The sequence below is a fragment of the Scyliorhinus torazame genome, chromosome 12, assembly GCF_047496885.1.
Source record: "Scyliorhinus torazame isolate Kashiwa2021f chromosome 12, sScyTor2.1, whole genome shotgun sequence".
Taxonomy (NCBI): domain Eukaryota; kingdom Metazoa; phylum Chordata; class Chondrichthyes; order Carcharhiniformes; family Scyliorhinidae; genus Scyliorhinus; species Scyliorhinus torazame.
The window spans coordinates 202,573,776-202,590,354 of NC_092718.1; the positions used below are offsets into that span (position 1 = coordinate 202,573,776).

Sequence of the window (16,579 nt, forward strand, 5' to 3'; positions counted from 1 at the left end):
GAGCGGAGATTCAGCGGAGGGTAGCCCAAATTCAAAGCATTTGATTTTAAATATATATATTTTTATTCATACCAGAGCCTACATAAACATAAACAAACAATCATTGAACAAACAGAATACAATCGCCACAGTTTGACAGTTTTCCCCCGTTTCCTCCCCTTAACAGCCCCTTCCCCCACCCGCTAGAAACAAGTCCTCAAACAGGGACAAGAAAAACCTCCATCTCGACCTTGTACGAGATCACCTCCCTCTACCACCACCTTCAGTGCCTCCCAAAACGTGGAGGGCGAGATCTCCCCATTCTGATTGAATTCTATTCTTAATTACCAAAGTCATCTTTCCACAAAACCTTTCATCCACCAGTTACGCCAAATCCATCCTCCATGAGGACCCCTGTGCCTGGCCCACACTGAACCTCACATGCATAAACTGCGGCATGTGGTCCGAAACCATGATCACTCTGTAATTTAACCCCACTATCCCCGGGAGAATCGATAAATCTACACAGGAGTACACCCTAATACATGGGACAAGGAGGAAAACTCCCTCCCACCCAGCTGCCTAAACCTCCAAGGATCCAGTCCCCCCATCTGGTCCATAAACACTCCAGTTCCTTTGCTATTCCTGACCTAACTCGTGTCCTTGGGCTCAAACGAGGATCCAACACACAGTTAAAATTGCCCCAACATTAATTTATGCGAGTCCAGATCCAGGATGTCTGCCACCATTCGCTTAACAAACTCCCCATCATCCCAATTAGCACCTAAATGTTCACGAGCACTACCGATGCCCCCTGCAAAACCCCACTGACCATCACAAATGTCACCCTTTTACTAAATAAAATAGCAACCCCTTTCGACTTGGAATCGAATCCCGAATGGAATGTCTGACCCACCCACCCCTTTCTCAACCTCACCTGGCCTTTAACCTGCAAGTGTGACTCCTGAAGAGGCACTACCACTGCATTCAAACTTTGCAAGTGCACAAACACCTTAGATTGCTTCACTAGCCCACAAATTCCAATGTCACTATCCTCTTTTCTTAAATATATATTTAAGAAAATATATGAGTACCCAATTATGTTTTTTCCAATTAAGGGGCAATTTAGCGTGGCCAATCCACTTAACTTGCACATCTTTGGGTTGTGGGGATGAAACTCGCGCAGACACTGGGAGAATGCGCAAATTCCACATGGCCAGTGACCCGGGGCCGTGATCTACTGGCTGTTCATGCCAGCGGACTATTCCGGTCCAATGCTGGCGATGAGTGCAGTCACCAGGAAATCCTGGTTGACAATGGCAATGGCAATGACAATGACAATGTCGGTAAATCCCCCTGGCGGGCCGCCTCTGGCACCGAAAATCACAGGCCGCTTGGTCGGTAAATTCTGCCCAACATCAAAAACATTCCCCCAATCACCCCTCCTCCAACCTATGCTCCTGAATAAAACCACGTCCTTCTTTGGACATCGTAAAATAATACTCCTTCCTTCCCCTTAAAAAGCCATCCAAAGTTTGGCTTGTTACAGCACCCCAAACTGGACCTTATTTTGAAGAAGTACCGCCTTTGCCCGGTTAAAGCCAGCCCAGCGCTTGGCCAGATTGGCACCAATATCCTGGTATATTTGGATCCGCTGGCCCTCCCAAGAAGTCTCTCGTCGTCCTTGCCGACCTCAAGATCTGCTCCTTCACCTGGAATCGAGACATTCTCACTATCACCTCCTTCAATGGTTCTCCCACTCTCTGCCTCTGCCTTGATGATCGTGTGCCCGGTCTACCACCTGGGCCTTCTCACAGACTCCCTCATCTATCAGCTTCGCCAACATCTTCGAGACATAGGACGTGGCCCTTGTTCCTTCCGCCCCCTCCGACAGGCCTACACTGCGTAGATTCTGTCGCCTGGACCAAATCTCCTGGTGGTCCACCTTTATTTTCCGCTCCTTGCAGACCGCTCCCAACGTCTTCACCTCTGCCTCCCAACTCCACAAGTCAATCACTGTGGTCCTTGACCGCCCTTTCCACCTATTGGATCGTTGCACCTTGTGACTCCAGGCTCTTCCCCATCTGCTCCATGGTCCCGTGAAGAGGGGCTACCGCTCCCTCAATCGCCATTGACCAATCTTCTTGCATCTCCAGCTGATGCTGCCGAAACTTCCCTTAATCAACCCCATCAGTTGCTCCACTGGAGTGGGGTGGACGATGACGGCGACGCCTCTGCCATGTCTTCTGTAACTGCGCCACGCAGAACCGTTGCCTTATTCGGTTTCTGTCTGTCATTGTTACCCGTCGACATTCCACCTTGGAGGAGAATTCAGTTCCCACCACTTGTTCCATAAATCTCCGATCAAAGACCCCAGTAATTGGGCAGACCGGGCCAAAACCATCAAGGAGGCGCCACTCTGTGCGACCGATTAGCACCAGGTCACCACCGGAAGTTCCGAGTTCAACGCATTAGTGTGAACACTAGCAGAGGGAGCCCTTTGAAGTAAACACACCCAGGATATAAACTTTTGCCCAAATCCAAATCTCCCGAGAATCTCAAAGAGAAATCCCCACTCTATCCTATCAAACGCCTTTCTGCGTCCGGTTCGAGGACTGAAGAGGGAGAGAACACAACATTTAATAGCCGACGTATGTTGCCCAACAATTGCTGACCCTTGATGAAGCCTGTCTAGTCTTTTGAGATCACCTCTGGGAGGCAGGACTCCAACCAGCACTTTTGCGAGTAAAGTAGCGTGCACGTTCAAAAGTGAAATAGGTCGATATGACCCACATTCAGTAGGGTCCTTGTCCTACTTAAGCATCAAGGAAATAGAGGCCTGGGTAAGTGTAACGGGCAACGAACCCCAGGCTAGGGACTCATTAAACATATCTAAAACTAGAGGGATCAATTGTTCCCCCAAATTCTTGTAAAACTCAATGGGGAAACCATTAGGGTCAGCAGCTTTACCCGTCTGCATCAACCTAATATATTTCCAGATTTCCTCTGAGCCCATCAGGGATTTCAACTCCTCCGCCTCTCCCTCTCCAGCTCTGGGATGGAGAACCCATCCAAACAAATCCGTCATTGCCAAACTCTCCACCAGGGGCTCCAATCCACAGAGACAAAGGGCGGGATTCTCTCAGCCCATGCCGGGTCAGAGAATCGCCGGTCCAGGCACGAATCGCGTCACACCACCCCGACGCCGGTCCGCCGATTCTCCGGTGAGTGGAGAATCGGCGCTGTTAGTGCCGGCGCGGGCCGCTCTACACGCGCCCCCCCCCCCGGCGATTCTCCACCCGGGATGGGCCGAGTGGCCGCAAACAAAATCCGAGTCCCACTGGCACCGTCCACATGTGGTCTTACCCGGCGGGACCTCAGCGTGCATCCTTTCGGGGTAGCCTGGTAGGGGAGGGGGGGAGGTGTCCGAGTGTCCATCCCTGGGGGGTCTCCGGGGGGGGGGGGGTCCGACCCCGGGGGGGTCTCCACTGTGGCCTGGCTCCGCGCCGGCCCCTATAGCCCTACGCCATGTTGCGTCGGGGCCGGCGCAGAGAAGGAAGCCACCGCGCATGCGCAGACCCACGCGCCCATTTGACGCCGGTTTCGGCAGCTGGAGCAGCGTGGGTCGCTCCAGTGTCGTGCTGGCCTGTAGGGCTCAGAACCGCTGCTCCTGGGGACCTGTTGACGCCGGCGTAAAACGCGACGCCATTTAAGCCAGCGTGAACACTCAGCCTCAGGGTCAGAGAATCCCACCCAAAATATTTCAAAAGCTACATTGACCCTAAGCAGAACGGAAACCAGTCTGCCCCCCAGTGCACCATCTCCCGGGAAGCCACCTGCCACCTCAGCCGATGAGCTAAAAGGAGACTGGCCTTCTCCCCATGTTCATAAAATACCGCCCTCGAACGTCGCAGCTGGCCCATAGCCTTACCTGTTGATACCAAGGTTAGCTGATGTGAATCCAAATCAGGGATAATTGTTAATAAAACCCATATTGTCCCAGTTTGGAGCGTAGACAATAACTAGGACCACCGAGGTGCCTGGCAGAGACCCATGAACAATAAGATGTCTCCCACTGGTGTCTGCCAGGATCCTAGCGGCAGGAAATTGAACTCTTTTATTGATTAAAGTTGCTGCGCCCGGGCCTGACCATCAAAGTCCGAATGGAAAAACGTGTCCCACCCGCCCCTTCCACAACCTTGTCTGCTCTCTGAGTCGCCTGCAGAAACACCACATCAGCATTTTAAGGTGAGCAAATACCCTTGACTTTTTCACTGGGCCATTCACCAGGCTCGGGGGACTGAGTGGGACTGAAAGTTGGCCGTTAACCCAGAGGGTGGAGTCCCCTCTTAGGTAGAAGACATGTTGAGGACTGGGAAAGCCGGTGGGCTGCTCCAGGGCAGACGGGGTTGGGGGGGGGGGGTTCCTGGCCGTTGTTTCTTATTAATAAATACCTTTTGTGTTTCTAATGAAGTCTTTGAACGTGCATCATTACGCCAACTGACCTATAATATCCTGCTTTCCGTTCCCCTCATTTAAAAATAAATACATTTAGAGTACCCAATTCATTTTTTTCCAATTAAGGGGCAATTTGGCGTGACCAATGCACCTACCCTGCACATCTTTGGGCTGTGGGGGTGAAACCCACGCAGACACGGGGAGAATGTGCAAACGTCACACAGACAGTGACCCGGGGCCGGGATCGATCCCGGTTTCACAGCGCCGCGTGAGGCAGCAGTGCTAACCACTGTGCCGCCATGCCACCCTCGTCCACCTCATTTTCTGAACATTTGAAGTTTTCCAATCCGCTGAGACCTTTCAAGAATTTAGGGAATTTTGGAAGCTTACAACCCATGGAATCCACCATCATCTCTGCAGCCACTTCTTTTAAGACCTGAGAGTGCAGGCGATCAGGCCCAGGGGATTGGTCAGCCTTTAGTCCCATCCGTTTTCTCAGGCCCTTTTCTCCAGTGACCATGATTGTTTGAAGTTCCTCTCTCCCTTTCGGCCCCTGACTTTTTACCATTCTTGGGATTCTGTGCGTGTCTTCGACTGTGAAAGTAGATACCAAATCCTTGCTTTGACTACTAGCTTTGACACGGAGTCATCCAGACTCGAAATGTTAGCTCTGTTCTCTCTCCACAGATGTTGCCACTGAGATTGTCCAGCATTTTCTGTTTTTGTTACAAAATACTTGTCCACAGTCTCTGCCGTTTGCTTGTTTTGTATTTTTAATTCTCCATAAAAGGGACCAACGCCCATTGTTGTTATTCATTTCCGTTTTATATACTTTTAGAAACTTTCACTTTTTAAAAATAAATTTAAAGTACTAATTCATTATTTTCCCCCAATTAAGGGGCAATTTAGCGTGGCCAATCCACCTACCCTGCACATCTTTATGGGTTGTGGGGGTGAGACCCACGCAGACACGGGGAGAGTGTTCAAACTCCACCCTGACAGTGACGCAGGGGCCGGGTTCGATCCCGGGTCCTCGGCGCTGTAAGGCAGCAATGCTAACCACTGCACCATTGTGCCGCCCCTTTGAGAAACTCTTGCTGTCTTTCAATTCAATAAATAATTCGTTGCTGTCTTTCTACAGTTTGTTTATATTTTGGTGCACATGAAAATGACATCCAACGTCAGCATCGAGCATTCAGAGGTCAGCTGGATGCAGAATAATAAGAAACGATTTGCATTGATATGGAGCTTTTCACGATGTCCCAAAGCAGCTGCTAAAGTATTTCAGACGTGTAGTGACTGTTGTAATATAAGAAACATGGTGGTCAATTTGCAATCAGCCAATTCCAATAAGCAGCAAGGTGGTAAAGAACCAGATAATTTGTTTTCGCGATATTGATTGGGGGACGAATGTTGGCCAGGGCTCCCACAACTCTGTTATTGTTCTTTGAAATGATGCCATGAAGATCTTTTACATCCACTCGAGCAGGCTGATGGGGCTTCAGTTTAATGTCTCATTCAAAAGACGGCACCTCCAACACTGCAGCACTCCCTCATTACTGTACTGCAATGTCAATCTTGATCTGTGTGCTCAAGCTCTGGAGTTGAACTTGAACCCAGAACCTGGGAGACAAGAGTGTTACTAACTGAACCACAGCTGAAAATATCTTGCATTCCGAATCCATAGAATCCCGACAATGCAGGAGGAGGCCATTCAGCCCATCGGGTTTGTACTGACCTTCTGAAAGAGCTTTCTATCTAAGCCCACTACCCCGCCCTATCCCCGTAACCTGCACATCTTTGGACACTAAGGGGCAATTTAGCGTGGTCAATCTACCTAAGGTGGATTGAGTCTCCCTCCCCCCACCTTGCCAGCAGGAATCCCTCTGTTTATATGCTTTCTCTAAGTGAGGCAGGCTATTAGTGCTGAATTATCTGTACTTTATAATATAGGGCTGTGCTGGCTAGGAGCTGATTTCATATTGGTTCCAAGTTATTTCACCTGGGATCACTCTAGCCAGAGTTTTCATTTTAGCAAACTGTGCTGAATTGATATCCAGGTCATGAGTTCTATATATATCTGAACTAGGTTAAATAAGAAATGCTTAAGTTTAGCATCGTCCAAACTTGTAAAATGTTGAAATGGAGGTGGCCTGTTTTGGAAGGTCTGAATATGTGGGGCCAGCGTAGTTTTGGCTCAGATATCCCCTTTGAGACTCACCGGGCTCCCAGATGAAGAATGGCCACAGGTGAGGTATCAGAGGGCTCCTTGCATTACGTAGTTTTACATAGAACATACAGTGCAGAAGGAGGCCATTCGGCCCATCGAGTCTGCACCGACCCACATTAAGCTCTCACTTCCACCCTATCCCCGTAACCCAATAACCCCTCCTAAACTTTTTGGTCACGAAGGGCAATTTATCACGGCCAATCCACTAACCTGCAGGTCTTTGGACTGTGGGAGGAAACCGGAGCACCCGGAGGAAACTCACGCAGACACTGGGAGAACGTGCAGACTCCGCACCGACAGTGACCCAGCGGGGATTCGAACCTGGGACTTTGGCGCTGTGAAGCCACAGTGTTATCCACTTGTGCTACCGTGGCTGCCCATTGGAGGGTCAGTGCCCCCAGCATGAATTCAGGGCTGAAGGGGAGACAAATGGGGAAATAAAACAAGGGTACTAAGTAGGCTAATAGCTTGATTATGGTTTTCTCACAGCCGGTTTGGTCCCAAGCCAAGGACCTCCATCACTAGCCGCCATAAAGGTGGCACTGCGTAGAAGCATGGTGCATGCCTGGTGAACGGTGAGCCTATTGGAGAGGACAGAAATAAAAATAAACTACCTGAAACAAAACAATGATGCTTCCAGATGCATGCAGCCCAGCAGCTGTGCAGACAAGGGAAGCCAAAATGGGCAATTACAAATGATTAATATTGTGCTTGCATGAGCTAATGAGTAGATGTTGCTGTTATTTGTTAACCAGGTGATTACACCTTTAAACTTTTTTATTGATTCTACACTGGCAAGGTCTTGAAATCTTTGTGAGTGACATGTGACAAGTTTAGAAGAAAATCTCTGCCCTGGGCTTCACTCCATGTAGCAATCGCTGGACACTGTAGGTTCTGGATTCATAAGAGGTAAGGTATATGACTCTTGATTTGTGTGACTAAACCAGTGGAATGTAGAAAATCTAGCTCACCTTTACGATGTTTAAACGATATTTGAATGCTGAGATAGTTTTTAGATAAAAATATCTAGATTCCCGGTTTCCAATGTACAGTATTAGCCAATGTTATGTTTTGTGAAACAGGTTGTTGGGTTTCTGTCGAATGCGACAGGTCAGTGTTGACTAATGTTGGTTATCAGGTTAGTCTAATCCCTTGACGTTCTGAAAAGTCAGTGAGACATTTTTATCTTCCTAGAATTTTTCCTTGCGGTGAATCATCTTCCTCAGGCGAGCGAATGAGTAGGGTTGGGTCAAAACCATGATGGTGCCAATGACCAGGATGCTATTGATGGACTGAATGGCCTTTTCTCGGCATGCATTTTCTTACTAACTGTAGCAGAGATTCTCCTTGTTGCAGCCCTCCTGGTAGTTTTTCGCGCGGTGAGTTGATAAATTATAGGACTGGTTGAAAGTAAAATTATGGATAAATCAAATGTAACCCGTTTCTCAAAGGAGAAGGAGGGAGGGAGTTGCTGGATGGATGCTTGTGAAGGGACAATAGTCAACTTTCAATATTCATTGTAAAAAGGTAGACGAGAATCCAGAATAGTTCAGAAAAATCAAACTGCAGGACAAGACTGTTGTGGGAGCCTTGAGTCCTTGCCCTTACTCACCACCACTTTGTTAAAGGTTCTGCACTTTGTTTTAAGTCTTAACTTTGTATCAAAGTTTATTCAACGAGAAAGAATGATTTCACCCCAGGAGTCCACCTGGAAAATCTGAAGCCAACGATCTTTGAATTTGTTTTCCTTCCATTACTGGGTCGTGGATCAGTGCAAGCTGTTGACTAAACTTCAGTTCAAAATCCTATCAGCAGAGGAATCCCATCAGATTTTAAACGTAGCAGCCAATCGAAGGATGGAATCTTGCTACTCTCCCTTTGATTGGCTATGTAGTTATTCACACCTTCATTGGATGATCAAACTTGAATAACTTTACAGGGCAAATCATCCCAGGAAGTATATTCCCAGGCAGCTTGTTTTTAAAGATTTTTATTACAGCAGTTTTTAAAGTTTTTTTAGACTGTTATATTTGAGCATGGTGTATATTTTGCTTGCAAACTATTTATAGGAGTATATCCTGTCGTGTTCTTCGCCCTGGGGTAACACGGACTGCAACAGGATGCAGATGAACGGTAAAGCATACACCAAATGTAGGCGTTGGTTCAATACGATTTATTGAACTTCTGTAACAATGCACACAGCTGGCTGTGGGTTGACACTCTACTAATCTAAGTGTACTAACTCTAACTAACTAGACCAGGCTAGCTCTGATCCACGTGTAGAAGGTGCTGACTGATATATACAACCTGACTGTCACTACAGTTGTCACCAGTGGAAAGAGGCGGAGTGCTGATGCCTCGTGTGTTTTATAGTTGGAAGTCCCCCTCTGGTGTTCTGTCTGCTGATCGGTTGTGTTCTGTCCTGTATGTTGATTGGCTAACCTGGGTGTCTGTCACTGTTTTTAACTCATCATGCGCATGGGTGCATATTATGACATATCCTATTAATATGGATATGCGACAGTTGTACATTCTTGAATGTTCTTGATTGTGAGGATTCACCTGTTGCCATCTTGGGGAGGAACTAGGCAGGATGGTGTTGTGTAATGCAGAGATCATACTCCCTCACATTGCCTCTTGAGCAGCCTATAGTGCTCTCCATAGGGATTGAACCTCTGCCGAATTACCAGTTGGCAATGAAGAGCACAGACTCAGCAAGTACTTCCCCACATTCAGGTATGGGCTGAGCAGCATTGAAACAAAACACGGCATAATTAGCTTTCTCCATGGAGCCGGGAACAAAAGACCGGGAGGTAAGTTTCCAACCACTCCCTCACCCCAACAACTAGAGGTGATCAGTTAACAGAACCAGCTATTCAAGAAGCATTATTGTTGCTGGTGGTTGTGACTTCAAGCCTCGCCTACAGGGTAAAACCAGGTAGCCTAAAGGCTGGCATGTTAGGACAGTTCTGAGGAAATGTTGTCCTCTAGCTAAGTCATCAAATCAAGCCCCTGTTTGCAAGCTTGGGCGGATGTTAAAGATTCCATGGCAACTATCAGAAGAAGAGCAAGGAGTTCTGGTGTCTTGACCAACATTCTTCCCCCAATGCCACCAAAAAGAATTAAAAGTTGCATCTCATTCATTTTTTGGGACTTTACTGTTCATAAAATGTTTGCCACATCTACTTACTTAATAATAGTAATTGCACAATATCATTCATTCTGTGTGAAGCATTTGAATCGTCCTCAGCGATCCAATAGGGTATTTCTCTCAAAGGTCTCCATATGCAGATTGGTGGTTTTTGAAACTGCTCACACAGAAAGAAACCACATTAAATAACTCCGAGATGGATTGGCATTAATAATTTGTCAGTGGACCATGTGAATCACAGAACTTTGAAACCTGTGAGAAGTCCATTCAGGACCCTTCTTTTATTTGAAATATTCAGTATGCAGAGAGATAACTGGTCCTTCGTTAGATTATAGACATTGGACAAGGGGATAGACGTGGTTAGGTTTACTTGTACTGAAAAAAACCCCGCCAGTACTGGAGACAATGTCCCTTTAATTTCTCTTTGCTGTACGCAGCCTGATTGCTGCACTACACAGTCCCTTTAAGATTGTCATATGGCCGCACATGTGCGAATCTTGAAGGGACCACTGCTACACATGAGCCTTTGTTCCAACACATTCCCGACTGCTGCACACAGGGAAGGTTGAGGGGGGGAGTAATTTTGATTATTCAATGATGTAAAACAGTAGATGGTGAGTTGCTGGCCCCCTTTACATCATCTTAACTTTCCTTCCGACTGAAGTCAACAAACATAAAAATCAGGAGAGCACCGTTGGGGTGCTGATATACCTTCAATTCACCGAGAGGCAGAGAGAGCGAGTGAACATTAGGCTTTATTAATCATGAACTTGCCTAGCCAGAGTCGGTTGTACAGATGAATGCCGCCCACAGGCAGCCGGTTTATATATGGCCCCGGTGGCTCCGCACTGGGGTTACAGTACAGTACCTGGAAGCAGCTCGTTTCACCACTTCCAGGTCATAGGTCATAGGTTACAGTATCATACGTGCATTAGGTGAATACGTTCACCACAGGTGCCATTTACAAATGGCGTCCTGATCTCTCCCTGAACTGAGGAGCTCTACTCAAGTGGTCTGAATGAGAGAAAGCAAACAATTGCTACCCAGCATAGACTTCTGCAAATGAGCCCTGGCCTCTGTGGGATAAAAAGGGGTGTGCATTGGAAGTTTGGATACTACTTCTTGGGGTCAGCAATCAGTTTGATTTAGAGATGTTGTCTTTGTGTGGCGTCTCCTGATTAGAATTTTCCAGCTTAAAGGCTTGACGGGCAATCAATGGTGGAAGGTTGTTAAAGAAAGAAAAAGAAACAACTTGATTTACATAATATGTAGAACATATTATCCCTACAGTGCAGAAGGAGGCCCTTTGGCCCCTCAAGCCTGCACCAACCCTCTGAAAGAGCATCCTGCCTAGGCCCACTTCCCTTCCCTATCCCTGTTACCCCACATAACCTGCACAACCCTGGACACTAAGGGACAATTTAGCACGGCAGATCCACCTAACCTGCACGTCTTTGAATTGTGGGAGAAAACCGGAGCACCCGGAGGAAACCCACACAGACACGGGGAGAACGTACAATCTCCACACAGTCAATGACTCAAGGCCAGAATTAGACCCGGGTCCCTGGCGTTGTGAAGCAGCAATGCTAACCACTGTGACATTGTGCCCCTCCCGTATCTCTCGGAAACATTCAAAAGTGTTTCATGTAGAACGAATTGCATTGTAAGGTGCCTGTTATTATGTGCATTAGTACAGGGTGTGCAACTGTTAGGCTCTGTAGGAGTTTCAGACACTTTGTATTGTGGAACAGATGGTTAAGACTGAGGAAGTAAATGATTAGAGTATGTGCTAAAGTAATAGGTGGGCCATCATTGCTTTATTCAATATCAAACGATAAGCAGAGGCAAGCATACTTAAGAAGGAGGAAGATTTTCACTATTCACCACTGTGTTGCAAACAGTTCTGATATACGTTATCATGATTTCTCTATTAGTGGCAGACAGCAGATGTTTTAGTACCTTTGGACCTTGATTAATATTCAAGTTATTTTCCCAACGCACAAGCAATCAGGGAATCTTAGCCTCCCTGCCTAAATGTCAGATAAATGTTTGGTCTAACTGTTTGTGGGCAGCATGGAAGCACAGTTGTTAGCACTGTTGCTTCACAGCTCCGGGGTCCCAGGTTCGATTCCCGGCTTGGGTCACTGTCTGTGCGGAGTCTGCATGTTCTCCCCGTGTCTACCTGGGTTTCCTCCGGGTGCTCCGGTTTCCTCCCACAAGTCCCGAATGACGTGCTGTTAAGTAATTTGGACATTCTGAATTCTCCCTCCGTGTACCCAAACAGGCACTGGGATGTGGTGGGGGGGGGGGGGGGGGGGGGGGCTCGAGGACCCCCCCCCCCCCCCCCCCCCCCAAGGCAGGTGAGTTGGTGTGCTCCGGGGCCTTGTCGGGGGGGGGGGGTGGGGGGGTGGAGAAATTGGGGTGACATTTACAAATGGCGTCCTGATCTCTTCCTGCACTGAGGAGCTATTGTCGTTGGAGCTCCTCAATGCAGGAAATGACACTGTGTGGGATCGGTGGGAGGGGCTCAAAATAGCAACAGAGAGCTAAATAGCAGGGTCATTCCCGGCGCTTGCCCCGCTAATGTCTCCCAGAACGGACTCTGATTGTGTTTGGTTAGATCGCACCCATTGACTGTGTGTTGATGGGAAGAGGAAGTCTTGGAATGACCATCTCCCATCCTTGTTTTCACATGCATGCACAAAGGGAAAAAAGTCTTTCAGAGATGGACATTTTTCAACTCGCAGTTCAAAACGGAGAGATAGTGGTGTAATGTTTTTGTCACTGGATTAGTAAAGCAGGGGCTCAGGCGCTGGGCACACTGGTTCGAATCCCACCATGGAGGCTTTAAAAAAAAAAAAAATGACTTTACAGGATGTGGGCGTCGCTGGTTAGGCCAGCATTTATTGCCCATCCCTACATGCAGCACGGTAGCACGCTGGTTAGCACAGTTGCTTCACAGAGCCAGAGTCCCAGGTTCGATTCCCGGCTTGGGTCACTGTCTGTGCGGAGTCTGCACGTTCTCCCCGTGTCTGCGTGGGTTTCCTCCGGGTGCTCCGGTTTCCTCCCACAAGTCCCGAAAGATGTGCTGTTAAGTGAATTGGATAATCTGAATTCTCCCTCTGTGTACCCGAACAGGTGCCGGAGTGTGGTGACTAGGGGCTTTTCATAGTAACTTCATTGCAATGTTAATGTTAGCCTACTTGTGACAATAAAGATTATTAAGATTAAGATGCCCTTCAGAAGGTGGAGGTGAGTTGCCGCCTTGAACCGCTGCAGTCCTTGAGGTGTAGGTCCACCCACTGTGCTGTTAGGGAAGGAGTTCCAGGATGATACCCCAGCGGCAGTGAAGGAACGACAATATATTTTCAAGTCAGGACGACGAGTGTCTTGGAGGGGAACCTCCAGGTGGTGGGGTTCCCAGGTAATCTGTTGTTCTTGTCCTTCCAGATGGTAGTGGCCGTGGGTTTGGAAGGTGCTGTCGAAGGAACCTTGGTGAGTTACTGCAGTGGAATATAAACTTGATTTATTAATTCTGGATTTGAAAGATAGTCTCAGTTATGGTGACCATGACACCATCATTGTTGTAAAAACCCAACTGGTTCACTAATGTCCTCTAGGGAGGGAAATCTGCTGTCCTTACCCGGTCTGACCTAGTTGTGACTCTCAACCTACAGCAATGCGTTTGACTCTGAACTGCCCTCTGAAGCGCCCTTGCAAGCCATTGACTTCAAGGGCAATTAGGGATGGGCAACAAATACTGGCTTAGCCGACGGCATCCACATCCCGAGTAACGAATAAATTAAAAATAGTTTGTACTTTGGCCACAGTGGGTTCTACTACTCCATTGACGAATAAGGAGCAGCTTCTGTCATTCCTTCTTGGCTCTGTAGTCAGTTGGAAAACTGGGTTGGAAAACTGTCCTATCCAATTTGTAATTGGTTTAAAATGCCTGCTCAATGTGGGCCTAAATGGCACAGAGAGGACAATACTAAGATTAATCCCAGGTCTCCCTGACCAAAATCCTGCATTACTTTAAAAAAAAACAAGATATAAAGCAACCATTTGATATTCCCGAGTGTCACATGGCATTCGAGAAGGTTAATTGCCTTCAGAAAATGCGTGCCTGCAGCACCACACCCATCGGTGAACTTTTATAGTGCAATCCTCTGGTTCTGTGGACTGTTTCCAAGTAAAACATTCCATTCCGCTCTGTGTAGTAGTTGTGTTCAAGGAGAAGATAATTATCTTATCAAAAAGCAGATTTATTGCTGATAAACTGATAAGAGAGCCAGGGTACTCTTTAGACTTAAGCTGCACTTTATAGCCTAGCTACAAGGCTGCACTGAGCTACAAGCATGTCTCTACTCTTCCCCCAATTCCCCCCACCCCATCCCATCCCATTTCTGTGCCTGTGTTAATGGACTCGTTAACTATTGACATTTTGAAAGAATGTTTAATGTTGACAAACAGGGCATCAGAACACAAGCCTTCACCCACCCCTTGTTTGGGTTTTGCATCTGTAAATAGTGGCAACATTAAATGAAATGAAAATCGCTTATTGTCACAAGTAGACTTCAATGAAGTTGAAAGAAGCCTGAAATTAGGACGAATACAAGTGACATTGCGGAATGTTCCATAGCCCATTGTGGTGGGCTTGTAGGTGGGTTTGAACATAGTTCGGAGAGCCATGTGAGAACGGCTCACTGACGCATTTCTGCCACATGGGGAGTTTTCCCAGGGGCAGCTTGCAAAATCCCATCGGCTGCCCCGTCCATGGAGGTGAGCAGCCAATTTACACCAGTTCGGGGAAGATTTGCAGCCCCGCTGGCACTTTGCCACCGCGTGCGGAGGCCACCAGCTCAATGGAAGCAGCTTTCCCACCGCTCCGGGCCTCAGAGCCTCAGCCAGCAGCACAACAGCGGCTCATCTCATCCACAGGAGGCGTTTCCCCTCCACCTAGAGGGCTCCTCCGAAATTTAAATTTAACCTGTCCGTGGGTGTGCCCAGCCACCCTTAGGACATCGAGTACAGAGGTGGCCAACTCGGAGGCCGCCCCTGGCTAGATTGCTGAGCTGGTCTCGCTCCCGGCAAGCGTGGGTCGGGACCCCTATTTCTTCCTGACTTTGGGGTTTCAGAACCCCATGAAAAAACCCAGCCCATTGTATTTGTCACACCGGGCGTGGGTTTTCATGCCTGTAATCCACCTCTTGCTGAATTTCTAAGATGACTAATTTGAGCGGCTGATCTACACTTCATCGCATGCTCAAGGACTATTCACAAAATATCACGTCAAAAAGAGAACTAAGATGTACAATGTTGGTGGGAGCCAGCACCTGGTGCATGTAGGCAGGAGTGGTTCAAAAAGATGCAAATAGGGATTTGAAGAAAATACTAATTTAATGCTTGTAGGAATATCAACATCTATCATCTGAATCACAATGCAACGTTTACAACCTAATGCTCAGAGCTGAACGCTGTATGTTCTTCAGAAATCCACTTTATCAAAGCAAATGGTTATGGGCTTCTCACTGATAGGATGCTACAGGCAAGAGAATGCATGGAACAAGAAAGGCCCTTCATCAAAGCTATTTCTTTCACGGGCCACATACAACCTGCTCTATCGTGGACACATCAACTAATGGTGACTGAGGAAATCCTAAAGGTAAATCAGGATAGAGGCAGTCCTCGACTTTGCAATGTTCGAGTTATGATGAGCGGCACTTCTTAAAAAATAAATTTAGAGTACCCAATTATTTTTTTCTCAATTAAAGGGCAATTTAGCGTGGCCAATCCACCTACCCTGCACATCTTTAGGTTGTGGGTGGTGAGACCCACGCAGACACGGGGAGAATTTGCAAACTCCACACAGGCAGTGACCCGGGGCCGGCATTGGACCCGGGTCCTTAGTGCCATGCTCACCACTGCGCCACCGTACCGCCCCCATGATGAACGGCACTTACACCGTTTATAAATTGACACCCTGTTTCAAATTTACAATGTTGGTTTTGACCAGCTGCTGTGATTCGCTTTTCCCGCCGGTGGCGTGAAGATCGAACCCCGCCACCAGTGGATGGCACGCGGCCAGAAAGCACGTGGCTGGGGTACCGAAGAATCCAGCCCCCCGTCACATGTTAAATCCGGTTCATCCATAACCCAAGCCCAAAGGGTTGAGGAAAAGAATTCCTGAGGGAGGGGCCCAGGCAGCTGATAGTTCTATTAAGAGATGAATGATTAAGCATTTTCTATAATCTTTCTGAAATATTTGGCGTGTGTTAAATGTATTCCATCTTATTCATGGGATCATTTTACTTTTATTCATTTATGAGATGTGGGCATCACTGGCTGGACAAGCATTTATTGTCCATCGGGGCAATGAAGGGTCAACCGTTGGACTTCTAATTCCAGATCTTTTTATTGAATTCAAATGTCACCATCTGCCTTGGTGGGATTCGCACCTGGGTCCCCAGAGGATTACCCTGGGTCCCTGGATTATTAGTCCAGCGACAATGCCACCACACCACTGCCTCCCCTCATGGTTAGTGAACATGCCCATTGAGATGACGGGGGGGGCGGGGGGGGGGGGGGCACTCATGCAGCCCACTCGTTAACCTCGGGTGCCCATCACTGAAAGCTCAACCATTTCCCTTTGACATTCAATATTATCACCACCACCAATTCCCCACCCCCCTCCTCAATATCCTGGAATATCATGATCGATTATAAGCCAAAATGGACCAAATCATAATCAATGCAGTGCA

At 47.7% G+C, this 16,579-nt stretch overlaps 1 protein-coding gene and 1 long non-coding RNA gene across 5 annotated transcripts in view; both read left to right on the forward strand.

Moving 5' to 3' along the window:
• The window catches only part of cuedc1b (CUE domain containing 1b), a 403,376-nt gene that overhangs the window by 135,042 nt on the left and 251,755 nt on the right, over positions 1-16,579 (forward strand). The window lies entirely within an intron of this gene.
• Positions 7,553-16,579, forward strand: part of LOC140387285 (uncharacterized) — a 51,406-nt gene continuing 42,379 nt past the window's right edge. The window contains exons 1-2 of the long non-coding RNA XR_011933834.1: positions 7,553-7,576; positions 13,269-13,313. This is a non-coding gene — a long non-coding RNA (uncharacterized lncRNA). The remainder of the gene's footprint in view (positions 7,577-13,268; positions 13,314-16,579) is intronic.